Here is a 27,886-nt window from a genome sequence, read left to right on the forward strand (position 1 = left end):
GCTCGCTAAATTTTCGAATAACTTCTAAACTTTTAATACCGGAAGTTCAATACTTGAAATATAGACACGTGCAACGGAAATGAAATAAGAAACGAATGCCATACATCTCTTTAAATGTCGCAATTTCCAAATAGCACTTACACTAGTAAAAGATTGATTTGCCAGCTGTGCCCATGATTTTTTAATAACCTTAATTTAGCGATTCGAATTTGTGCGATATCAATCAGAGTTTAAATTAGATTTTCTCGCTGAAAAATTACCCGATTGTTTAATTATTTCAAGTTTCCACGATTCGATGAGAAAATCGTTTCCGTCCCGACGCCTTTCGTTAAGACAAAATTTGCATCGGACAAATAATTCCGGCGCGCTGTGTATATTAAACGATAGTAATAATAACACATGCAAATGCAACAGGAATCCCGCACGGTCCGTTGCGGGAATTCCTCGCCGCAAGAGGGTTTGCGGGGGGTGGTGGTTTCCGCTTGTTTAAGCTTGCCGGATTAATTTGGCCGTTGTCGATGGACCTACTCTCCCTCTCGCCCCTTGCTACAATCCTCCGCCCCCTCTTTTATTTTTTTTTTCTCACTCGCTCGCGAAGATGCGCGCCGGGATTCACAACCTTGATTTATGCCGAAATCGACGCCGTTTATTATCAGTCCTCCCCTTTTCCCCTCCCATCTACGCCGACTGCCCAAACTGTTCCCGGGGCTGCTGAATGTGTGCATGCGTGAAATTGGAAACGCAGACAAGCGTCCATGCAAATTTAACCCGTCCGTCTGTCCGCCATTCGACTCTCGACAAAGAAGGAACTCCGTGTCTACCACCCTTCCCTGTTCATTCTTGCCATCCCCTTGTCCTATCCAGCAGCCTACGTCTCGTCAACGGGTTCTCGGGGGACGCAGAGGAGCCTCCAGATAACCAATGTGGCTTATTTTGGAAAATTTTTGGTATACTCGACAAATGAAAAGAGGATGAGGCTCTCGCGAATTAAAATGTGCGTAAAACGTTTATCGAAATAAATGGGTCGGGCTCATAAATTATTAAATTATTAAACATTTTGTCTTTTATATTTTATATCGATTAATATTAACTTTTCACAGATTTATTTAAAATATCTATATAATTATAAATATGTATTGCAACCGAATGAGTAAATTGCTAAATTTTATTTCATTTTTTTATACGCATCGGTAATTCTTTCATACGTTTATTATTTATTCTAACAGTTAAAATTATTTGTTCAATAGTTATAACTTTTTCTAAATTTGAAGATTATTACCACTGAACATGTTAAAAGAAATAAATAATGCTTTATTACTTTTCAATAATCTTTATAACCAATTTAGTCTGAAATATATTATTCTAAAATTATAAATTTATAATAAAATTTATTTGACCTTATTTAAATAATTTAATTTTGTCACTTATTTCTCTTCTTTCGGTGCTAATTTTGCTGAAAATATATTCTTTTTTTTTTTCTTTTTAAATTAACTTTAAAACTGTTGTACAATACATTTTTAATAAAAGATTAATTTTTATTAGAAAAGATAGAGTTTGTAATGTAAAGAACATATCCATATAATGTTTTTGGAGTATTCTATATTTTTTCTATTATGCATTTATCGAAACTCAAGGTATCAACGTGTGTGAATGTATATAGGAATCGCTTAAAGTGTAATATCCCGCAGAGTAAAACAACATTATATAGTTACCTAGTGTGTCAATTACTAAATGTGGCAAAGTCATGTAATGGACGCAAATCTTGTTCTCAATAACAGACCTCAATTAATTTCAGCAGTGTAATCGTTGGTTGTATAGTCTCCAATCGCTCGCGTAAGTTTATTCTCTCGTAGCCGTGAGAATTTGAAGTTACAGTTTGAACGTTTAACAAGTTAATATTATATTTAGTTTAAAACTTTTATTTTTAAGTTTCTCTTTTGATAATAAATAAGGTGAGTTTTAACAACGCCTTATTTATAATTATTAACTATTGCTAGATAATTTAGTGTTACCAAAATTATCAGAATAATTCTAAATAAATAAATAATCTTATTATAATAAAGCTATGTGGATTAATATTCCACATGAGTGCTTTTAATAAACAGAGCAGTTTGGTTTACTTAGTAGGTACATAGTGTGCTCTAGATTTAATTAAGTTGTGATTAATTTACCAACAAAAGCGATACGGGCTGTGATCGTTTTAATCCTTTTATGTTTCTACGGTTCAATCTTTATAACGAGTTTTGTTTTAATTACGAGCAACAGTCATATATCAAGAAAATTTATCTTTTTTAAACTTTTTACTTCGAATCTATTTGTATTATAAAACATTTATAGATTTTTAACAAATTAAGGATGAACATTTTCATTCGCGTACAATAAAAATTTAAATTGTAAAATCATTATACATTAAGTTTTTCTATTTAAAATTTATGATATTAGCATATTTACCGTAACTTTAAAAAATGATAAGTTTGTTATTATGTTTGCCTTAATTATTAGTAGGCATAATTTGTAGGTGATTAGGATTTTCAGGTGTTGCGTTTAATCGCTCCTGCTGTGTCGAACATTCAATACTAATTAATTAGCCACTGTCACTTACCATTAGTGCGTTCGTCATTTACAAACCTATCTGCCCCTATCGTTCATTCTCACGTTTGAAATTATATATAGTTCCATGAGTAGACGAATTTTTAATCAAATGAGTAAATTAATTCTAATCGGAGATAATTTTTAAATAAAACTAATCTATTTTACGCGGAGCAATAATGGTGGTTGAAAGAAATCTTGCTACGTAAAAAAAGGGGGGAAAAAATTTATTTATTTTGTAAAAACTTAATTTAGAAAAAAGTTGTCCTGCGAATAATTTTATATTTTAATAAACGTAAAAAAAGAAAGTATACGATGCCAAAAGTAAATTGACTTGAATAACTTGCCAATGTTTCTAAATACGCGAGCGAAATGCTGATGCATCAAAAGTCACAGCTACAGGTGCCTAAATGACGTGTAAAAGCTTCCTCTTTCACTGCATTTCTTTCTACTTTTTTTTTCTCTCTTTCTATCCCCTCTCTTTTTCTCCCTACATTTCTTTCTCGCTTTCTTTTTTCATTCTCTCCGTCTCTCTGCTTCCTACACAGATATTAAAATCAATACGGTATGCGTTTGACTGGTACACCGTATGCACCGCCATTACCGCATGCACCGGCCGCGTATGTACGATCCACCCCCACCTACGTTTGCCCCCCACAATCATTCCACGCCATACCCATCCTCTCTGTAATCCTCCTCCTCTTCCTCCCCTTTGCGGATGCACGCGAGAACTGCAGCTGCAGCTGTAGCGTCTTGCAGCCGACATGGTGGAGAGGATGAGTTGAGGTGCGAACTGTTAAGGGAGAGATGAAGGGCTTGAGGAATTTGACGTCAAGTCAAGGGTAGCTTTAGCAGAAAATGACGAAGGATTTGATATAATAAATGATCCAATCAGAGTGTCTAGTGCAACGAATCCTTCTATTTCGAGTACCAACGTTTTGAATGAATTTTTAGAATGTTTGACGCTCCCACTTCACGCCTTCGCGAGCTATTTAAATCCTTGAGTAAATTAAATCTCCGAAATTTTCAATTTTGAAAGACTCAATGCAAATATTTAAAGGAAGTTTAAATTAGAAATTAATTTTCTCAGAAAAGAAAAAATGGATATATTTGTTAACGTGGATAAATTTTAGAGATGTTAAATGCATCGTATAAATTTTATTATTATTATATATTTGATATGTTTGAGTAATTCCTAAAATTATTTTTTAAATATCAGTCTTACATTTTTTTCTCATTAATTTAATTTTTATGGTATATTATATAGTGTTTAAATAGTTCTGCCCCTTAAATCATTGTAATTGATAAATTGCATTATTAAATCTTTGAGATTTTAGATGCTTGAATAACTCGAGTCCTCTGAATCATAGAGTTCTTAGATACTACATAAGTCTAGGTGTATTAAGGGGGTATAAAGACGGAACATAATTTCATACCAAGTTAATCAGACGCTCAAGGAGTCTCCGGGGAGATACGCAACGTCAAGGAGGACTGACGAAGGGGGAGGGATCAAATCGTAACCCACGACATCAAATACTGGCCAAGGCGTGCCAATGTCATGTAACAGCTGTTACTATTCGCTTGTTTAACTAAGCTAATTAGAAGGTTAATTATTTAATTGCGACTATAATTATTTCGATATTATATGTTTCACAAACATATATTTTAAACTTTAATATGCTAAAACAATGCTTAAAGTGTTTGAAAGCTGTGGCAAGCTACATAAAACATTTAGTATTATACTTGAAATATATTATATATATATATATATTTTTTTAAACAAGCAAACTTTCGCCATAAACGGATTAAATTTTAAGCGACTACGTCATTGATTAATTGCAGTTCTTTTCCCAGATCAGATAAAGCTTATTAAAAAGTCAAGAATTTTATCTATCATAATTAATTATACATTTTATTGAATTTCTCAAAGTTATACGCATTGTTACGATATATTTTTATAATTTAACTATATGATTTTTTACGACATTAATATTCTTCCAAATAACTCTTCGAAAAATTATAAATGTAATAGTAAAATTGTGGGATCTGTTAAATATTGAAAAAAAATAGGTAGTGATAGGTCTGGACAGTACAACGGGAAAGGTTTTAGAAATATAAGTCCATGATGTTACGCGAATGTAGCTCGCTTGCGTTGTGCATTTCGCTGACACCTCGTAAAACTGTAAACACGTTGCCTGCATTGGTTTTATCGCGCATTCGGACGGGATTCACGAGCCGCCATTTAGCTGGAATATTATTTCGTCAGGCCGCCAGCCGGGGCAAGCGGGCGAGTTTAAATTACTCGCGCGATCGTACGGTGCAATTAACGAAGAGGATTTATGTCGAAGTGAGTACTTCGAGGCGAAACGTTTTACGGCTGTTAACACAAAGAATTTGGCGAAGATTAAACGATGTAACATATAAATGAAAGAAAGAAAAGTGACTCTTTTTTTTTATTGCAAACGAGCATCGCAAATTTTAATTTTATGTGTTCTTCAAAATAATGGAACATATGTAAAAAAAAAGATTAAGAACATTTTTTACTATAAGACGCGGAAATGTCTGAAGGCATTAATTCTTTATAAATAATTCTAATAAAAAATGTTTAAATTGTAATATATGTATTTATTACATATCAGATTATTATTAAATCTTTATATTCTGTTTGCAGTACCGAGCTAAGGATCGATCTTGGGACTGAGGGCGTGGATCGTGCATGTCCGAAGTCGGCGATTCACAAGTAAGTCAATTCAGCGCAGATCGCAATGTATACTTCTGTCTGTTTTCCGCAAAGCAATAATTGCGCGTACAACTGCAACTCGCAATTAATCACGGCACGATCGCATAATCTAATACAGAAATTGCACGTGCAACGTATCGCGGTAATATACCGGCAATTGATTGCATGAAATAGAACATGCTCTAATTCGCACGATTGTACATGCTAAGTTCGGCGTAAATTTAAATTCGTTAATGCGCATCCAATTATGATCTTTCGAATATTTATGCCCTTGGGCTTATAATAAAATATTAACATACATTAATAAATTTGAAATATAAATGAAGGAAAATGGTACAAGTTCAAATCAGTGAATTTATAATTATTGGTAACAAATTTTTTTTTTTTTTTTTTATAAGCTGGCAATTTGAATAAAATTCAAACTTTTAGTTTGATTAACAATGCTTCGGTAGAAAATTGATTATTCGATTCAATCGTGACATGAAAATATCTCTCCCTGTCTTCCTTCCGCGATTTTTCTTTTGCGTAATGGAACGTCAATCGAGAAGCAAGCGTTGTTAGTATAAAATGCAAGAGTGGGCGAACGAGGAAAGAATGGGGCGTAGTTTTGCGTCGGTACCTTGTTAACTCGTGATTGCTGCTCGTCAATTTTAATTACATGCTTTTAACGATGATAGGATCTCAGAACGTTTTCTTGTGGAAAACTTCTGTAGAAATATAGCACTACGCAAATTATTTTAGATTTTGTGATTTCGCTAAATTTAAAAAATTAATCATTATGTCAAACAATTAATTACTCTTGAGAAAGGATGATAGTGGATTAAAATTGGTAATTGCATGACACAATCGTACATTATTGACGTTGCAATTATAAATACTTCCGCGATGAGATTGCAACATAATTATTAAATTACTCGGCAATTTATTAAACGTAAATTTATTTAATCATCATTGAGTTTTCCGAATTTGTTTATTTCAAATTATAAAGTTCGTCAAATATACGAATGTAACGGTGCCGACGGAAATATTAAAAGAGCGTTTAATCGCGAAATTTATAAATACGATACAAGTAGATAATGTTCCAATTGACAAAAAGTCGATATATATATTTTTTAAAAGTTTATTTAAAGTTTTATTATATCCGAGACAGTGCGGTAAATAAATTACGGATTATAAAATGAAAGAGTCAGTGGGCAGATTTTTTTTATGTTTCGTAAATTAATTTTACTTGAGAGAAAATAAGTAATGCAATATTATTCGTTATTAGATTTCTGGCGACTTTTATTTTATAGGATTTAAATTTCAAGCTCGAATGCTAAGACTTTGAACACTGCGAATTCGAGAAGTTGTGAAAAATGATTCTTTTTCTTGACATTTTTACCAAGGGAAAATTTATTTCAAATTTTGCAAGAAACTGCGAATATATCTCCATTTGATCGAAATTTGAGACATTCGGTCTCAAACTACTTTGAGTCTTTCGACAACATTTCGACACTTATCAATCCCTATCCAAATAAATGATTTGGCACGACCATTCTAAATTGTCCTATGTAAGGCTTGATATTGCGCGCGCTTCCGGCTATTCCCTCTTCTCCTACCTTTTGCTGTCCACTCAGTGTACAACGATTTGTCGCAGCCAAATGCAATTGTCCCCCTCCCCCTCTTTTCTTCGATAATTGCAAAATCGGTCGAAACTCCCTAAAGCGGAACGACGAAGGTTATAGGAGAGAAAAATTGGACCTTTCATCGGTTATTTCACTGTAATTCTCGAGAATTCAATTTCCGAAAATATATGAAATTTTTTAAAGAATCATATAAGTTAAAAACAAAGTTTATAAATGTGATACGCGTGATACATTTAATTTATAGTTTTTTATCGTATTTATTTACGTGCTAGCTACGTGTATAATATTACATAATGATATAAATAACGGTACAATTTATATTTAATTTTTTATTTCTTTTTCTATCAATGTCATTAAATATGTTTCCACTTTTAACGCTACGTTTTGCAACGTGCAGTCAAATATTCTAAAAATCGTGACGACTTAAATTTCGAAAATTACGTGTTTACGTCCAGTTTGCCATATGGCTTACGTAAACACGTGTTAAGCAAATCTATAATAGCGCCGTAACCCTATCTTATTTCGCGGCAAGAAGGTAAAAAAAACACAGAAAAAACTTACTCGTTAAGGCACTTGTTAACACTCCGATTTATTAAGAGCAAATGATCGACCGATCGCGAGTACGGCCACTGCGTTTCGGCGAGCGAGCGAGCGGCCTTTTATCGATCGGTGGGACCAGGAGATTTACGCGTGCATGCCAGCCGTGCCTCCAACGAACATATGTCATGTTATTTACGAGCCGGGCATTACTCTCTGCCCGATTTACTATATTTTATGTTACGTGGATGGACTCGCGATTCTTTCGGATCGGACCGGACGCCAGTCACGTCGCCGAGGTGCGTGCCCGCGCAGCGATCATCACCGGCCGATACTCAGTTTAATTGCAGCGCCTTTTACGAATTACTATTTAAGTAGCAATGAATGATGAAATAACCAATAAAAGTTCAACTCATTTCTTTTTCATGAAACTTTAATTATTCCGTTTTAGAGAGTATTGATTTATTTTGAAACTATCGGAGAAATGTAGGACACTCGCGTTATAATTCAGTCAAGACGATATTTAAAACAAGGTTTGAATCTTGAAATACAATATTTATTTTATACGTTGAATTCAGTATGATTATAATTGAGAAAAAGTCTCTCATACGTTACGCTAATTATTATAAATTTGATCTTGCAAAGTTTTCAGTATTACGCAATATGTAAAATATATAGGATTATATTTCACTGGGGCTCTGTGTGTGTGTGCGTGAATTAAAGACCATATAAAATGGATTTAATGTTCATGTTTCTAGTTTTCGTATTTGGAAGTCGTTTCTAAGCTAACAAGTACGGTTATTATTCGCGGATCGTTAAACGGAAAGTCTAGCAATTGTCGAATTTTAGAGCGACATAAGTTTCTTAGACTCGTAATCTAGAGATCTGCAAATGTTGAACTTCTCGTGATGCATTTACACGACTCCTCACGTTTGGAGAAGTGCCTGGATCTTTTGGTCGCAAAACATCAGATATTATCTAACATGCATTACTAAAACTTGTGCTGTAGCTCGTTAGAAATTCAAGTTTCACAATTCTCGTCTTTTTCTAAATTGAGGGTTAACGTTCTAATTCGAAATTTCTCAAATGCGGGTGTTAACAATTTTTCAACGCTCGGGCTGCGTTCTTCCAGTTTCTAAGAGTTGAAACCTTAGTTTAAGAGTTATTGGGTACGCGTTGAAGCACGAAAAATGGATGCGTTCGAATTGCCGATCGTGGCACCTCTTTTGTATGGAGGCCATTAAGGATCGTTCGATCATGATCTCGATACTTTGAAGTCGAAATGGGAATCTCGGGGTGCTTAATGGTAGCCATTCGGAGGTCAGCCTCGTAGCGAGAATTTATGTCCTCATATTTCGACGAAGTGTGTCGCGTGGCGCGGTCCCTTTCGGCAACGTCACTAGCTGCCTTTCAATCAGCTGACGCGCAATTCGGACGCTTGATCCCTCGCATTTTTACTCGCTTCGAGAGGTATAATGCATCGCTCGATCTCTACCGTAAAGAAAAGCTTCTCGAGGATTTTAGGAATCAACCCATTTTTTCCAAACTTTAACATAATGCTTTTTTTAAGTGTACAAATTGACTCTTTGTTATTCTGAAATATTCTTGAAGAGATAAATTGCATGTACAATTGTACACGTTCTTATAATTTATTTTAAATGTATAAGTAAGAATTATTTTACTGCTGCCGACTACTAAATTTGAGTGGTTTAGTCTCTTAAAAGTTTAAAGAAAACCTTCGTGCAATATACAAATGTTCAATGACCCTTTTTTTTTTCCTACAAGTAATTTTCTTTTTAACGATACTAACAATATAGGAGTTTAAAGTTGATCTCCTCTCATTTTACATTAAGCGAATTCGACGAAGGTTTACAAATCTCTGGAGCTACGAGTTCTTTGGTATTTCAGCCGGATGCATTTTCACAGCGTATAAAGTACCCAACAACTTCTCCCTAACAACAGTTTTCCCTGTCTGCGACAAGAACGGATATACAGTCGTTTGAAGTCACGTTACACTAAATAACGCTCAGATTGCAAACTAAATAAAAGTATTTTTTGAAGCGGCGGATAAATCGAACGGCTATACTACTTAAAAGCGCGCGAAAGTTTGGCGCTTTGCGAGAACGCGATTAAAAAGCGATTTCCAATGAAAGGCAGGTCGCGAGGGGATGAGAGAGCGACGGACAGGGGGCAGAGGCGTACGACACTATGCGGCGGTGTTTTTATTTCACGGGAAATTTAACTTTAGGACTGGCGAGTCGGGGAGAAATTGCGATGGACAGGGCGAGTTCGGTATTGGATTACGACAGAATGATTGCGCTCTTAATTAAAAGGGGTGGAGGCGGGAAGGGGTTCGACCCTGTTCGTGTTTCCGCTAAAGGGATTAACTTACTAAATCAGAGTTATGGCCTCATTGTCAGTCGCGATCATAAAGCCGATAGATGTTAACAGAAGTTTCCTCGGGTTTGTCTTCGATCCAACTTCTCTTCGGAATTGATTGATCGCCCCGTCGGTTTCCGGTATTTCATTACCATTACTTTTAATGATTGTCTGCGCGGATATTTAACGAGTCAGCATTTCGTATCGGCCTTCGCATTCTCATTTAATGTTACACGCGCCAATTTAGATTTGCAATTTTAGATTTAGTACCGCTAGTAATTATGGATATACTCTTTCTTTATCAAACTTTCTTGAAAACGGTCTTTTTGCCTCTCATCGTCGTCGATTTTTCTTTTATCGTTTTCTCTTTATTTATTTTTTTCTTTTTTTATACTTTTTTTTTATTTTTACGAAAGTTTTCACCTGCATTATCTAACGCGTCAGTAATTAGACTGCTTTATTAACTTTTATTTTCCATTATATTAATTCGCGCAGTGCTTCCATTGTTCGTGATTTTGGATTTTAATATGCGATTTTATTGGAAAAAATTTTAATGACTTTAAACCTCGAGAGCATCTAACTTACTAGCTGATATTGCTTGCGGGTTATGCTTTTATTAATGTTCTTATTTATATTCATCCCCCGCGAGGCGCAGCTCATATAACGCGCAATGATGGAACGCGCCGCCCTTCTTCATCCTTGCCCTAATGAAAAGCGTATGCGTTGCGCCCTGTAACTTTCAGCGTCACGTCGTGACTCATTCCCTTCAGAAACGATTTGCTAATCTCATAAGTACTTCACGTAGAACTAAATATGTGGTAATTAATCCGTGCCAACGTTTGTTGTAATACATAGATGTTCTTAATGAATTCGTTTCTAACAATTAACGATTAATATTTTTAACCAAATAATTAAAATGTGTGCAGTATTATATAATTTTGTATGCGCTTATGTTAACAATGTTTAAAAGAACCCTACCATAAAGAATAAGTAAGACCGGTGAGATAACAAGCGTATAAAAAAAAATGCAAATTTTTGACACGATAGAATGTCGTAACGTGCCAAAGAAAGAGAGAGAGAGAGAGAGAGAAAAAAAAATTTGATGCGCAGTTCAAGTGAACCTTGTTTCAACCTTACTTTCGTTCTGTGTCTTACCCGTTCCCGTTAGTCGAGAGGCATTCCCCTTGGGATACGATTGAGCTAGCCAAGGGATCGATTGAAGCCTTGATTCGAAAATCCAATCGGTACAAATAAACGAGAAATTGACCCTTTATCACCTTCCGTGCCACAGCACACATAAACCTATCTTTTCCGTTAAAAGAAACGTTAATAAAAGTTTCTTTTTAGATTAAGCCACACGTGTTACATTAAAAAAAAAACTTTTATTTTTATTCTTTAAATTCGTAATTAAATCTAGATGAATAAATCGAAGTAAGCTATTTTTTTTTGTTAGTAGCATATAACCTAATAGTTAATGGTGTATGTGCATATAATTTTCATTAATTTATTTCTCGCAATTTTTCTCGTTTTATTAAAGGAACGACTGTGAAACAAAAATTCAAAATCCAATTGTATTTTTTACTTCGTATACATGATATTATCTGCTACGATGTATATGTAAGGACTATAAGTATGTCCAAGTTTGTGTTAGAATATTCCACGCCCGTCCTCCCATAAATATTTAATAATGGCGTACCGAGGCAAAAAATCTCAGACACTTATGATTCGTAAAATTCGCGAATACTTTCTTCGTGAGTAAATAATTCCGTATCGGCTGCGGCGCCTGCCATGTAAACTTTATGTTCCTCCCTCGACGGCCATGTTGTCGGACACGTAAAATCCGTTGCTTTGTGTTCCCTCGCTACCCCGGGATTTCCACAGGAAATAAGGAAACGAAATTCGCATTGTTTGTTGACTTTATATTTTGCGATAAAGCGCAGTGAATCGCGGTGGATAATATGCCGGAAGATTAACGGAGATTATTAATGATCCAATGATTCAAAAATAAACACGAGAAAATAACGGCAACTTTCAATCTGTTTTACGTGCTTTGTGTCGAAAATATAAAAAAAAAAAATATTTTGTTCTTCAATTAATACTATTTGTTTAAAAAGATATCAAAGTAATACGATATTAAAGAAGTTTTATTACGAAAGAATTAATATAAGTTGGTTGTTTTGCTAAGAATTAGCGGGGAAACATTTTGATAGATATTATTAACTTGATTAGAGTTGATTTAATAAGGATCAATATAAATTATCCGATGACAGTGTAAAGAGCCTAAATTAAATTTGTGCTGAAATTACGCTGCAAAGCTCCTGCTTGATTTGTTTGCAACTTTTCGCGCGATCGACGATAACGACGTTTGAGCAAACAACAAAGCGCGCGCGTTGTAACAGCGGAACTTTCGAATTAATATGACGCGCCGCTAATTTGTTAACAACAACGGGATAATGCTTAATAGACTTTGCCTTGTTATTTGCTAGATGAGTAAAGCCGATGCTTGTAATTAACTTTAATTAATTTTATTTAGCATATTCAACTAATTTTAAGTAACTACGTACAATTGTTTTGAAGAACATAGTTTGCAATATCTGGATAAATAATTATATGAAACAATCAAACATTTCATTAATTATAAAATTAAAACGGAGAATTATTGTAAATCATTTTTCAACGCAATCTAATTTATTATATTAATTAAGATTTATTTAGATCAATTATTTACTCTATTGGAGAAGGTATTCTATTGTTACTTGTTTTATTTTTCCGATTACAGTTTAAGTCATAGGTAGCGCATATTATATCGCGCGGTCGTACATTTTCCGCGATAAGTCTCTTTTCAACAATAGGAACATTATTGCGTTGCGGCAGATAATTACGAGAAATAATGGTAGCGCCTTCGTGGTACATTTATTAGATTAAGATCTGACCTCCGCGCCCAAGAAATTATGGCGGGGATCAAGCCACCGGATTATTAAGCGAACAGTTTCGGAGCACCCGGTATATAACTTCGCGTTGTGCATTTCTCAAAGGTCCGTAATTCCATTGTTGTTGCGAATTATTAAAAAATAAATATGTAATTATAATTTAAAATTTAAATAAGTTTTTTTTTGTTCTTATGCACTTTTTGATTAATATAATGTGATCCAATTTCACGAATATAAAAAACATTTATTACAAGATTTAAAAAAGAAAAAAAAACGTTTTGATAATAATGTTATTCTGAATATAGTTATTTTTTATAAAATAATATAATTTGACCCACGCACATACATATAGTACTATACTTTGATTTTCTGTAGTAACTTATAATAAAATATACAATATGTAAATTCATGCATCTTTACGGTAATAATAATTATATAATTATTATTAATAATGGTAATTATAAAATGCATGCGTAGTAAACCTGTTAATCATGCATTATATTATTTAATTATCTTTTTCTATTTTATTGATAATGATAATTAGCCGCTATTATTAGCAACAATTCGCGTTTTTATTGCATGTTAAATTGGTACATGTATAATGATTACATATTCATTTCCGTCATGACTGATTAATAATTAACATGTAACAATATGAAAATAATCAATGATTTACATACATAATGATACACGAATAATCTTAAAATGTGCAGTTATTTAAATGCAACAAAATGAGCCTCACTAAAATTAATCTATCTCTATCACATATTGTCAGTAATTATTCGAAAGTCTCTTTAGGCTTAAAACGAGATCTTTGGGTGAGCCATGAAGATAATCGTATCCGATAAGCTCGCAGCCTTGTGCTGCGGAAGTTGGAATTATCGCGCGACGATTTGGCACCCAACGAGAAAATTAGAAGGAAAAGTGCACTTTTCCTTCGAAGTTTCATTATTTTCACCGTGGATTAAAACTTTATCGCTTACGCGCGAATGAATTTTCATTCGCGCAAGTTTGCATTCACTCTTCAAGAATTTTTATTTGACGCCTTTGGCTACGTATCGATCAATTTACATTTGATTTTTACAATATAAAGTCAATATTTCTCAACAAATTATTTTTATATAGAATTACTCGAAAGAACTCGTTAAAACAATATATTGATCTATTTATATTGTAATACTCCTAATCAATTTTTATTAACGAAGAGAAAAAGTAATAATGATATCTGAGTTCCGGATATACTTTTCGTTTTCTTCAAAAATATTATAAATTACAAAAAAATTAATTTTAATGTGATAGATATTAGTGTTTATAATACATTGTTACGAACTGCTTAAAAAGTTTTTATTTTTTTATTTTATCAGTTTTAAAGTAACATGTATGTATATGCGTGGGTGCACTAAAATTATAAGAATATAATAAATAAACATCAAACACTCATAAAAATAAAAAAAAAGCGCATACTGCTTAAAATATCTGATTTTTTAAATAATTAATACGTACAACATTGGACATATATGATTCGATATTTTATATATGACAACGTTTTATTAATTATTAAAAGTTCTCGTATTTTAAAATGAATACGTAAAGCTAACATATAAAAACACATAAATACATAAAGAGAGAATTTTTCTTTATTTATATATCATGTTAACAATTTTAATTAATATCGTCTGGGATGCCGGTTGTTCTAGATTACTCAAGTTACATAATGATTTATTTATAGTACGCCGTAAGAATCGCGTATCGGGAAAACATATATAAATTGCATTTACATATACTTTGCTGAATTCCTATTTTCGCCACGTTTTCCTGACAGTTTATCGCGCACGAAAGGATTAAAAACGGGTATATCCGGACATGATTTGTTATTCTGTTTCACCGTTACCTTCTCCGCTACATTTTGGCGTTATGTCATGAAAATGCAAATATTGTTGCGCCATGGAAACCTAAACGCTATTCTCTTTGAACGAACGAGCCATCCGCCAAGGATTAGTCGGTTGGAAGGAGGAAGATAAATGTAAGATTCGCATGTGATACTTTGGAAGCGTTCATTACGTGACAGAGCTAGAATAGTTGTACCGGGTGGTTCTTAGGGGGAAAAAAAAGTAAAATTAATCAAAATTTGCTCTTTAATATTATTAGTAGTTGTTCCATCGTATTGATAATTGTGTATTGTAAGATTATTTATCTAATAATTAAGAAAGTGCTATAAGATGTAAGATCTTAAAAGTACCATGGCACAAATTACTCAGTTTTTTTATTATTATTTAGTTTCTCAATTATATGATTTTTTTATCTCTCAATTACCATCGGAACAAACACGTACGTAACGATCTACGAATAAAAGTTTTTTCTTATCGTCGCGATCAGATATATTGGCTTCCGGTTTGTGTTACGTGCGATCTGAGACCTCATATAGTAGGCGTGTCGCGTAATTAAGCCGCTTGAGATTTGCATACGATCCGCCTTGTAAACGCGCGTGAAGAAGAACCATCCCATCGCTAAATGTGGGTGGAAGGATTGCTTGAGGCTTGCCCCCCGGTCTGGCGAGAGCGTTCTGACGCAAATAGATACTGCTTTTTGCATGCGTTTTATCCAAACGCGATCTAAGACGCTTGTGTCTGAATTGCAAATACTTGAAATTGAAGAAATCCTTTCTATTACTAACACGGAAAAATAGAAAGGCAAAGAAACAGTAGCAAAAAAGTAACATTAAATTTTACTCCTTTACTCTTTCAATAATTTGTCAATTTTGTAAAATCTAATTAAGAATATTTTATAAAAGTGTTAAATAAAGAATCGAGACAAGAAGCAGATATCTTATCGCATAAAATAAAGTTAAGAGAAAGTGAGTAATACGAAGTTTGAATATAGATTGAGAAAAAAGACAAAATATAAAATATTTCACTTAAAGTATTCGGTATTATTTGATCCCTTAAGTTTCTTACTCTCTTCCATCGAGCCTTTCCCCCTCCCTCTCTTTCTCTCTCTCTCTGTTTGCCTTTATTGTTCTGTGTTTAACAAGTATAATCACGAATGTTTGCGAACTGAGGTGTCTCTGCGCTGCCATAAAAATAAATGCAATTGTAACGCGAATCGTCGATACGATTGCATACGCATTGCATTTAATATTTCGCGGGAAACTCGATAGCTCGGTGAACCCGCGATTGCAATCTCGCGGTTCGATTAAAATGGACGCGTAACCTTTTTATCAAAATCGCGAATCTCTTTCTCGTTTTCTCTTTTTTTCTCACTTTGCAATCCCGCGTGGTATTACGTTTGCTTTATAACGGTCAAAAATATCAACGCGTTTACAAATACAAGGCTGTTTGCCGAAGCGAAAATTGACTAACGCAACGCAAACCTGCGCTTGTTGTGAACAATGTCAATTGCAATGTCTAACAAGCGTAAAATAAAGCTGGGCGATACTACGCGGTTTCGCAAGATGTGTTTGTAGTAGCTTTTACGTAAAGAGTTGAGACATTAAAATTATGGCAAGTTTATAATTAAATTTGTTCTTTTTTTATTTTTTAAATATTTTTTAAATCAGAGTACCGATTATTATTTTTCTGTTACAAATTCTAGTTAAAATTAAGTTCTAAAAATTTTGAATGTTTCTGACAAATTGCATATTTTATATAGTTTCGAGCAATGAACGATTTACTGCAATTGTGGTATTACATCCAACGCATATTTTATTTTGTAATCTTAATTAATATCTACATTCTATGATTCTTTTCAATAACTTCGCAACGGAACAACAATACAAGCGCCACAAAAGAAGTGCAGATACCATAAAGAGTAAACGATTCCATGGAATAATAGAAACGTCTGTCTTTTATTACTTGAAATCTAATTTATGAAACGACATAACGGTCTGAAGAAAAATTTTAATGGAAAAGTGGAATTTTAAATAAATAAAAACAGTATTTGACGACTACGTGTAATATCGTTGTCGTCTAGTGTTGCTGTTATATCGTAATAACGATGATGTTATATATATAAGTAGGTTTAAGTGTCATTAAATCGAGAATCATATGGAGAAAAATCGATCGTCGACGTATACTGCGATGTTGCATCACCATGAGTTTTTCACGTTTCGTCTTCATCGGCTAAAGTGCACCGTACTTTATTTTATCCAACGCTATATACCGCCGACTTATGGACATGTAATGCAAGACAACCCTCCCGACCTCTCACTAAAAATGCGCTGTAAAGCCGCGCAAAAACTCACCCCGTAACTGCATCGATACGCCAAGTGCATCGAAAGTGCACTCATGTGATATAAGTGCCTACGCGTTTATTTTTTTTAATAACGTGTAGTGCATCGTGCTGAGTAGGGAACCGAAGTTATTGGAATAATCGAATTGTTCGCGCGAACTGCGCCATGATCCATAAAAGACAAATCAAATTTCGCAGTAAGAACTTGATTCACGGTTATTCAATTTTGATACAAATTCTTTACCTCTGGCATTTGAGATCTATCGTTTTCAAACTAGCTGCTAATTCTTTTTCTTACAAAAACATCAATTGATTTTATTTTCTCATACCTTTTGAAACGTCTCTAAACGTTTTTTAAAATCAACGAGTTTTTTCATTTAATGTCGTATTATTTAGTAGAATTATTTTTTAACGGTGATATATGTATATATATAAAAAAAGAAACATTTTAGATTGCGTTAAATTTGTTTACTATGTAATTAAATTTATGTATATACATATAAAATTTTTTTTTTTAATTTATATACGTTATTTATAATGAATAATTTGCATTTTTGTTTCAGATCACGGTAAGTGTGTAATGCTAGCAGCGTGCAACGCAATTAAGCGAAACCATTCGCGAGAACGAGCGACTGCAAGGTAAAATTAGCTCGAAATTTAGCTTGTGCATAAGCAAGAAGACACGTAAGTGCCAAGAGTATGTTTAATATCTGAGTAATGGACGCTTTTACAAGTTCTTAATGCGTCAAAGTGCGTGCACGATACGGAACGGGACGTCCGGAATTTTATTTATCCCTCAGATCCGCGCGCGTATTTAATTACTTTTCTTCTAATAATTTTTATCCTGCATTTCTCCGCTACATTTTCATTATATAAATACTGTGTAATTTCGTGTTTTACGCTATCTTTTTTTTATTGCATTTAACGGAAAAATTTAATTAATTTACGATCTTTTATTTTGTTAAAAAAAAATTTGTCGTAAATATTTTATAGTCGGTATTTCCCACTCGTACATTTTATTCTTAATATTTATAATGGGTGCTTCATTATGGATTTCGTATACACACGCATACATATAAATACTTTTTTGTACGTTCTATATTTTTTAAATTTTGTCTTGCCGACGTATAGCAAATTCTAATTGATCCAGTTTTTCTTTTTTCTCTTTTGATTTCTTTTTCCTCATTTAACATTATATCAATGAGTTATGTAATATTTTCTTTAATTGCATAATATGTAATGACAAAGGTATAATCAGTGTTCTCAAATACGATATGAAACAGAAAGACGTACTTTGAACGCGACTTTGGTCCGACTTACAAAACACCGAGAATAGGTTGTCGTGAGTTAATTTAAAGTCTGTGCTTATTACGTACTTCGTTGTAATTAACTTGTCTAATTATACGACGAAATCCTTCAGTTTCCACGATGGTGTGAAGTTTAACGCATGAAGCCATTAAGAAATTGCTCTACGACTCTTATTTTCCACTTCGTTAAAGCAAAAGCTATTTTTACCTATGCGTCAAGTTCGAGGGCATGCGATTATTTTAAGCAATATTCTTCATTACATACGTGTAATGTTTCTTTCATCTTAAATATTTTTTATTTTAATGAAAATTTTTCATATTTTATTTTAGAAATACAACATTGTACTATAAGTACAATATTGTAATAATTGATATTTTCGTGAAATAATATTTAACTTGTTATTCAAATGTCTATATTTAACATAAATGGAATAAGATTAATTTAAAAATTACGGATAAAATTATTACAATCTTAGGTATTGATTCTACCGCAATTTAAAATAAATGGCTTAAATCTCTAAGTTTCTTCAACAATTATTAAATAAATCCGAGATGATAGGGTTTTGCCGGGTAATGACTTTCCGGTAAATTAGAATCGATAAACTATCGATATAGCACTTCCGGAATCCGCTAACGATCTTTTTGCTGACGGGAAGTGTTCACCGCAAAAACGCGATCGCCATCGCGTCGTATTGAAAGTTTAATTATGCGAGCGAGATGAAAAATCGTCAGGCAACTGCAGCGAGATACTGCGACCGCGCGAAACTATCCAATGCTTTAGCGACGCGGTACAACGTAATGCAACATGCGATATAGTACCCATATTGATTATAATCAGTCTAGTTCCTTTTAACTGCACTTGCATAACTGTATTTCTAACAGTGTTTCTTTTCACCCGCGTGTGAATACACCCGAAAATCAATTTAAACTTTAGCCGTCCAAATTTTAATCTTTATTCCTGAGAAATATCTCAATCCGTGAAGAAACGGTATATAAAAACAAATAATATTTCTAAATCGTTATTTTAACGACGCTCGATAAAAACGGAGTAACGGGGTAATTAAAAATATTAATGTCCCTATTAATCTAATTTTCATTACTAATTGAGAAAATATTGTTCCATTTGAAATGTACGATTCCCCGTATTCAATTTCCCTTCGTAAAATTCGAAAGCGATTCGAAATCTACTCGCCGCTCTTCCTTGAACTTAAATCAACATCATCAGACACGGTTAGATCGATGTAATTGCAGGTGCTGCGATTTAATGGTCCACTCTTCGACCTGCCTCTCCTTCCTCCGCCTTTCGGGCTCCCTTCTTCGTTTCCGCTTTAACTCGATAAAACCTGCTTTGCAGCTCGCAACGCCAGCCAGCCGGCGCTTCCTCACGAAAATTGAGAGTGCAATTTGTAAGCTACCTCACTTCCCTACCTTTCCCCTCCCCTGATATTAACCCCGATCGATGTAGCGAGCCACCCTTTCGCTATGTTTTCCCTCGGCGTGTTGCAATGTTTCGCGTTCGAATAATGACGGTATGCCGTCTTCGTGCAGAGATTTCGTGCGGAAAGAGGCGGAAATTCATGGATTTGTGAAATTTTTAACCAACCGTTTGGATTACATCGCCGTACGGGTTGTTTCAAAGGTTAACATTAGCCGGCAAGAATCTCTTGAACTTTTAGCGAGTGAAAATTACCTCTCAGAGTGCACATGATTCATTTACAAACATATTATATGTATGTATACATATACCGTTTGTCTGTTTTTTTAGAGTGATTTTAGACAGAAAGAAACAAAACGAAAATTCACATCTAAATGAATTTAAGGGACTTCAATTGTTTAATTACAAATTTTATACGGGAGGGTTTGAAAATTAAGTATAAAATAATTCTCGGTTTATTTCAAATATTATTACGTGAACAATAAAATTTTACAAAAACGTTTCTGAAAACATGTACTGCAACAAGAGACAATTAGTTCAAAAACTTCTCGAGTAATTTCGTGTATTTTCGAGCGGACATTCGACGAACATTCGATATATTCGAGCATTCAATTGAATGCGAATGGACGTGCAGAGATTGGCGATGGTTGTACATCCCCCCCTCCCCTCTAAACCCCCTTCGTTCCTTCGTGTAAAATCGTTGGCTCAGATGATGTATTTTTTTATAATTTTATTGACGGTCCGTTATTGCACATATTTATCCATATATATCGCAAACGTATAGCCAGTGTAGTTAGCAAATCTTTCGTTTGTCCGAAATTTTACATTGATACGGATTTGACGGATTTGCGTAAAATTCAAACAACGCTATGTCGCTTTTTTTGGCACAATCGGGATTATATCGAGAGATTCTCAACTGATTGCCGCGCTACCGTAGTTGCTGTGATACTTGGTAAACAATTGAGCGAGCACTATGTACACCAAGATAGAACAATTCTTGTTTTTAGTAAAATCGAAATAAATGAACCATCCCTGCGGGCAAATACCTTGATCGAAATATTGATAAACGGGGGTTTGATCCGTAATAGAGTATAAACATTGTAAAAGGCGAATTTTAAGTCATTAATACCAGCTAAACTGACAATCGTAGTATAATTAATCATTATTATCGTACTTATTTGATTGATTTTAGTTGTTATTACTAATTAAATTACAATTAATCTGTCATCATTATTTTAAATCATTTACCTGTTATAATATATTACAATTGGCCAACGTTAGTACTAAATTATGAAAATTTAATCGTCATCATTAATTATTGTGTAACTAAGTTTTCATCGTTAATCGATCTATTAAAACCACATGTTTTGAATCTGACCGCTGTCGCGCCGCTGTTATATTATAATCAGTGCAATTCATAACAAACTTCGCGAACACTTTTATTCACCTCCCAGCGCACCAACAGTGCAGTTCGTTTCGCGAAGCTCTCCGCGAAATATCGACGTGATTTCGATAACTTATGACCGCTGCTAGTTCCAGTGCCGCCACTTCTATGGTGATTGCCTTTTGTTACGGTTGAATGGCGTCGGCAACCCCACGGGCTTTTCTCTGTCTGTAAGCCAGCGAGAAGGGAACAACCGGGGGTGGTGGGCCTCGCCCGGAGGGACAACTCGTTCCTTCGGACGAAACTGACCGCGGCTGAGCAGGCGGTTGAGACTTGCGATAGATCAAGTCGAAATCGCCGAGACCAGTCGGTATTTTGTCGACCCCGGTGATTCTCGAATCACGGACTCGCGAAGGCAGGATTAAAATTCTTAAGTTGTGAAGACAACGATGGATCATAACAGATTTAATATTAATATATACACACATCTATTTTGTGATTTTCTGTAACGTAATCCTTTTTTTTTTTTTTTTTTTTTGGTTGGTTTTGTATTAACGCTTTAAAAAAGATTAAAAGTAATATTTATTAAAAGATTGATTTAAAAATGATTAAAAGAAAAAATTAAAAATGTATATATTTCTTTCTTAAGAACTTAATTTTAACTTTGATTAAGATCTTAATAAAAAAGAGAGAAATAAATTATAGAAAACCACAAAATGTTTGATGCCGTAATGCCGTAAGTAATCTATTAAAAAAACTTTTGAAACTTAAATAAAGTATTTTTACAAGTTTATACTTTCATATAAATACTTTTACATCTTTAACGTATGAGAAACGTGGATCCAAAGTTGTCCGCAACTTTTCAGTTCTATTTTCTGCAAGACACATTTGAAAATTATGCAGTCGTTTATTAATAAAAATAATAATTTTTTTTTTTCAAAGAAAGTTGGTCGCTCGTTTTATAAGTTTACTCTAGAGCACGAGCGGTAGTATGCGAAAAATCTCATTTATTTCAACAGCAAGAAGACTGTGGTTTCTCGCTTCTAAAGTTATAATCCAACTACGTACTACAGTGTCAGAGTTTAATTTTTTAATTTTTTTTATTTTTTATTTTTGTTTATCGATAATATTGACGGTATAAATATAAAGTTTGTATATTAATTTTTTATTTAGAATTGCAAATACTCTGCCAAAAGCTAAAAAAAAATTTTTTTTCGAGATATCTTGTTACCTGAATAAAAATATCGAACTTTCCAAAGTAGAGATTAGTTTAAAAACCATAATAATTGTACATTTTATACTTTGCTGCTTATGAAACTTTCATTTGCTTAAGTTAAATGACGGAGGTGTTATAACTTAGGATAAATCTTGGCAAGTCGTTATTAATGTAGGGAGGTATCACAGATCGAATATCTCCAGTGAATATCTCGCGAATATCTAACAGAAGCGATGAAATCGCGGGATATATTTAGAGATAACCTCGTTACCGCAAATACACGAATAGAAAAAAAAAAAAAAGACTTAGATCAATATCTTCACCTTAATCGTGAATTCGTTTCTTTATTCGGATACTATTTTTTTATATTCATATTTTTTGTTTAATATCTGTTACTATTTTTTTTATTAATTGTATTTAACTAAACCTTAATATATTATTAGTCGATACATTGTACGTTTACATTGTCTTATCATTATAGATATAATAAGACGCTAGACTTTATCCGGTTATTCTTTGATCAATCCGGAATTAACTTTTCTTTAGCGAACATCTCATTGAACAGCGCTTTTTTCCATAACTCTGTAAGTTTCATTATTAAATATCTCAGATTAAAATTCTATTAAAAGCAAAGTCCACTTTAAATTAAACGAATAATAAGATTTTGTTAAACATTTTTTCTCGTAAAATTTTATAATATCAAGATTTATTTATTTTATTTGATTAGTAATTATTATTGAATTATTTATATTTCGATATTTTTACTTAGAAAATCAATGATTTGTTATTTAAGATATACACTTAGACAGTAACGATTTATTAATTTATAGAAATTTCATATATAGGTATGTTCTTATCTTAAAAACGCCGTGTTAGGTCGACCTACACTAATTGTTATCACGCACGATTCGCATTTGGCCGCCGATTTTTGTTTATGTACTGTGACCAACACCTCTACGCAGTTTAACGCATTATAAAACATTTATACACCGTATATTATATCCAATATTCAGTTTAATGTGTCGCAAAATTATATTTGGTAGATGCGTTACGGTGCTTGTCGATTAAATCAACCGTTTGCAGTTTTCGTAATCAGTTTAAAGAAATAACGAGAAGCGTTTGAACTACAAAGTTAAATACACACATTCGCAGTTTATTACTGAAAATTATTAAATGTAAAATCGTTTCCTTCAACGTAAAAGAAGTAAAAGACGAGCGCGAGGCGCGCGTTTTATAATGTCCAGTGATATATAAATTTCTAACGAGTTCAATTGTTTCCAACAATTTACGTGTAAATTGTAGCAGAAAGATTCGTTTCAGATTTATTATCGATTTCCCTTAATTTCCTTTCTTTCTTTTTTTTATTCTCCTTCGTTCTCTCTCACTCTCTACGTCTGAAGAGTCGCGCGGAATTGCGGCGTCCCCTGACGTTGCGATGCTCGAAAGCTCGATTCGAGAAAAGTTCGGCCGACGTTTAAAAGCGTCGCAAAACTCGTCGACCCAACCAGTTGCGCGCGTTCTCACCAGTTTCGTTCGTTCGTTCATTCGTCCGTTCGTTCGTTCGTTCGTTTTCACGGGTCAAGGTAAAAGTTTGCGAAAGGAAACTCGTAGGAATGTAAGTTTCTTTAGAAAGAGGATGTCCGTGGCTTTTCTCAAGATTCCCTATGGAGATGTCTCCGAAATCTTCATGCACGTATGATGATAAAGTCGCGTTATTTAACCTCAAAAATAGATGAGAAATATGATAATTTCTAACGTTTTTTCAAACGCAAGTACATTTTATTTTGTTGATTTTATCAATACTGTACGATATAAAAATAAAATTTTGTGCGTAATAGATATTATTATTAGAAACTTTTTCCGGAGTCTCGTGCTTAAAATGAATATTTATAATGCCTACGTACATCCAAAAACGTACAGTCTGCGAGTTTTTCAACTAATATACCGCGAACCCTAGGACTGGGGGAGTTCGGAGCATCATTTTTCTTTCACTTTGTATAGTTACGCGTGAAATCGTTTCTTAAAAGTCTTTTGAGGATACTAGCTTCTCGACTATTTTCAACCTCTTTTACCCGACTTCTCCGGAATAGATGGAAATTGCAAGCGACAAATTCCGCGAATGCAACGATTAAGAAAGGAACGTGCGATATCTCTTAACGCTAAAAGTAAACTGGACCTACATAATGACGACCGCTGCGCGAAATCAAGTTTCGCAAACTTCGGGACGCATATGTTGCATACTTTTTCATGCATTCAGAAACTTCCCTCTGCAGGTTCATAGTTTACCCCCTGTGAAGGGTACCGTCGTCCAGCATCATAGCGTTCGTCTTTTATGTCCCCTCGCGCTTCTAAACATGTCCCGTGTCACTTGAAAACTTTGGTTCGTACCTTCGTATTTCCATATGGCTCTTTCAACGTTTTCGTAAACGCCTGACGCGAAACTTGATCACACGATGCCGTTTGACATTTCGTTGCTTCATTATCGTAAAAGGATGCGATGTTCCCAGTACGAGATATAAATTTAAATTACAAGTTACGCGCGTAAATTAATGACATTCCTGTTAGAAGACAACGTAGTAGGAGAAACTTGATCGCAGTCGGGCGAATAAAAGAACGACGCGGAGAAAGGCGGGATTTCGCCAGTGGCTGGGAGATGTAAAAGAGAGTAGCTAACAAGAGGGGGAAGGAAGAAGCTAAATCTCAGTTTGCATTTCGTAGTATAAAATTAACAATAAATCGCGAGCTTTTGTCGAGGGCAAAGATAGTTGGCCTTTATGCGCATCAGAATGGCACACATTACTGTATTTTGAATCAAGAATGAGACGAAGAAGATAGACGGAAGAAAGAGCTATTTGTAATATTCGCAGCGAAAAATAGGATTTCCTGCGAACGTGCACAAATTCAATTCAATTCTGGATATACATCGCGATTCTCGAATCACCCCGGCTGCATTCCCCTCTGCCTGTTACTCCTATAAAGACGATCTTTTGCCGCCTAGAAAAAGACGTGCATTTCGACCCTCTAATTTTTTTCCCTCTCCGTGCTTTCTATCCCTTCGCAATTATTCTCTCGCCAAAATACTGAACAGATGTTAGCTACAAGGTGACTAAAATTATTTGCGGTCCCGCGTTTATTTACGTGTCGCGGTCGCCGGAAATTATTGGCGACAGCAAGGAAATTTCCAAAGATTCATTAAAATGTTTTCGCACATTTAAAATAAGATAACGGTGCTAATATTACATGCAAGTTTTTATTTAATCCTTATTGATTGGTAGAAACATGTATGTTTTTTTCGTGAGTGAACCGCGTTTAAATAACTGAACTTTGGGATAATTTTATAAAGAATTTTTAGCCAGAATTTAAGTTTTAACTTGATTATAGTAAATACGACAGGGAAATGATTGAGTGTCGTTTAACGTTTATCTCGTCTTATATTTAAATTTTTTTTACATTTTTTTGTTTGTACCGAGCAGTAGCATCAATGCATGTAGGACAGGTAGATATTCAATTACCCTTAGCTGCACAAATATATGTACTTAATTGCGTACACGTGTACATTTCCCTACATGTGTAATAAACATAGTACAGCTAATAACGCTAATAAAGCATAGCTAATTATACGTGTGCGCGTGTACTCGCGTAGACGAGACCAGGGTGAGATGTCACAGAAGCAAATTGCCATAATGCGAATACTGTGTAAATTAGCAGGGCTAAAAAATCGCGTCATCTACTTTATAATTCATTAATTCTTGAAACGAAACGTCTGGGAAAAGTTTACTAATTATTCCTCTATTATGCTTTTACGACAATTATATAAATATATTTTTAAAACTAGCATCCTATTTCATAATGGATGATTCATAGGCCGAAGATTACTTTGTAAATTGGAGATTCCTAAAGTATCGTGGCCTCTTTTTAACGTGACGAGGTCATCTATTTGTAGATGAGAGGACGTAAAATTATACCTTCTTCTAACAGAAAAGCTTATACATAATTCTCCAAATTCAACTTGTGCTATTCGCGGAATGTTACAGACGGGACAACTGAATTCCGGGATTATGAGTTCCAAACGTTAAGTAGAATGTTAGTAGGTATCACAAAGTGTAGTTAGGTAAATGGCCAGAAATCAAGAGACAACAGAATGCACTCGCAGACATTTCGACAACATTAAATCTTGAAATGAAATAAAATATGTATACGCACACATACACACGAAACAAGTGTTTTTAAACAGTATTAAATAAAAAAGGAAAAATATTTAAACAAAAAATTCGCCATTTAGCTAAAAAAATTTTTTTGTCACAAAATGTTTTCAACACATTAATATTATTAACTAAAATATGTTTCTGCAAAATTCTATTAAAACTGAATTATTACTCTGAAAATAACGTCGTAAATAAACGTAATAAAAATATTTCTGCATCTAAATGTTAGCTTTGTGCGATAAAAATATCTATCATATTTATCAGATTAAAATAAAAAGAATATTAGTTTTAAAATAATTTTTAGCAATTTAAATAAACAGTATATCTATTATATTTTAAGAAAAAAAATTTTTTGACATTTTTCTTTCTTAATTCAAATCGAGTTATCAGAAATAAACTATAATATAAATATCAAAAGAAAGACAAAACAATTTTTATAGCCTAATATATTTCTTTAAAACGTATCAAAGCTTCTCGTATTGTTGTTACTAGCAATAGAAAATTACAATGAATATTCTAGGACTATAAAGAATTGTGTGCGGCAGGTACAACAATTGTCCATTTGAGATGAAGTCAATCTTCATTGGCAATCTCTATTGTTGCTAGGAGAGAGAAAGAGAGAGAGAGAGAGAGAGAGAGAGAGAGAGAGAGAGAGAGAGAGAGAGAGAGAGAGAGAGAGAGAGAGAGAGAGAGAGAGAGAGAGAGAGAGCGAGAGCGCGAGAGAGAGAGAGAGAAAGAGAGAGAAAGCCCTGTTAAATTCCTAATAGATTTTCACCTGCCATAGAGTGAAAGCAGCCCGACGTCGCGCCGCAGAGTCGTACTGTAGCCAATCGATCAATTAACCCATTCCGCGTAGTAATAAGTAAGACAAGTGAGACCGTTAGCCCGTGGAAGCCCCGTTACCTATAAGCTTTATTTATTACGCGGATTGTAAGAGCCGCATAGTGGATTGCGAGCTTGTACTACCGTGCAATGTTCTTTTTAATTTTCGAAACGTATGTTAAGAGAATGTATAAAACGATATATATATTTACGGATATTTATGTTCTTTTATACAGCAGATTCTTTTTTTTCTTTTTTTTTCAAATCTCCTGCTCTGATGAAGAAGCGCGTTTCGTAATTGGCAATTTTCATTTTAATGATAAATTTCAAGACAACACCGCGAATTTGGTGTTGACTTTTGCTTAATAAAAGTTATTAATATTCGAGTAAGCTATGGACTTTACGATATATTCCGACGCAATCCGTTGTGAAGTAACTTGATATAAAGTTACGATGTTACTAAGTGGCAGCAGCTTGGTCACGTTTTAAA

General features: G+C 33.9%; 1 long non-coding RNA gene across 1 annotated transcript in view; it reads left to right on the top strand.

The window, feature by feature from the left end:
• LOC139101745 (uncharacterized) overlaps window positions 1-18,648 on the top strand; it is a 48,699-nt gene extending 30,051 nt beyond the window's left edge. The window contains exons 2-3 of the long non-coding RNA XR_011545609.1: window positions 5,261-5,329; window positions 17,591-18,648. This is a non-coding gene — a long non-coding RNA (uncharacterized lncRNA). The remainder of the gene's footprint in view (window positions 1-5,260; window positions 5,330-17,590) is intronic.
• Window positions 18,649-27,886: the final 9,238 nt, after the last annotated feature.

Source organism: Cardiocondyla obscurior, linkage group LG04 (assembly GCF_019399895.1).
Source record: "Cardiocondyla obscurior isolate alpha-2009 linkage group LG04, Cobs3.1, whole genome shotgun sequence".
NCBI classification, from domain to species: Eukaryota; Metazoa; Arthropoda; class Insecta; order Hymenoptera; family Formicidae; genus Cardiocondyla; species Cardiocondyla obscurior.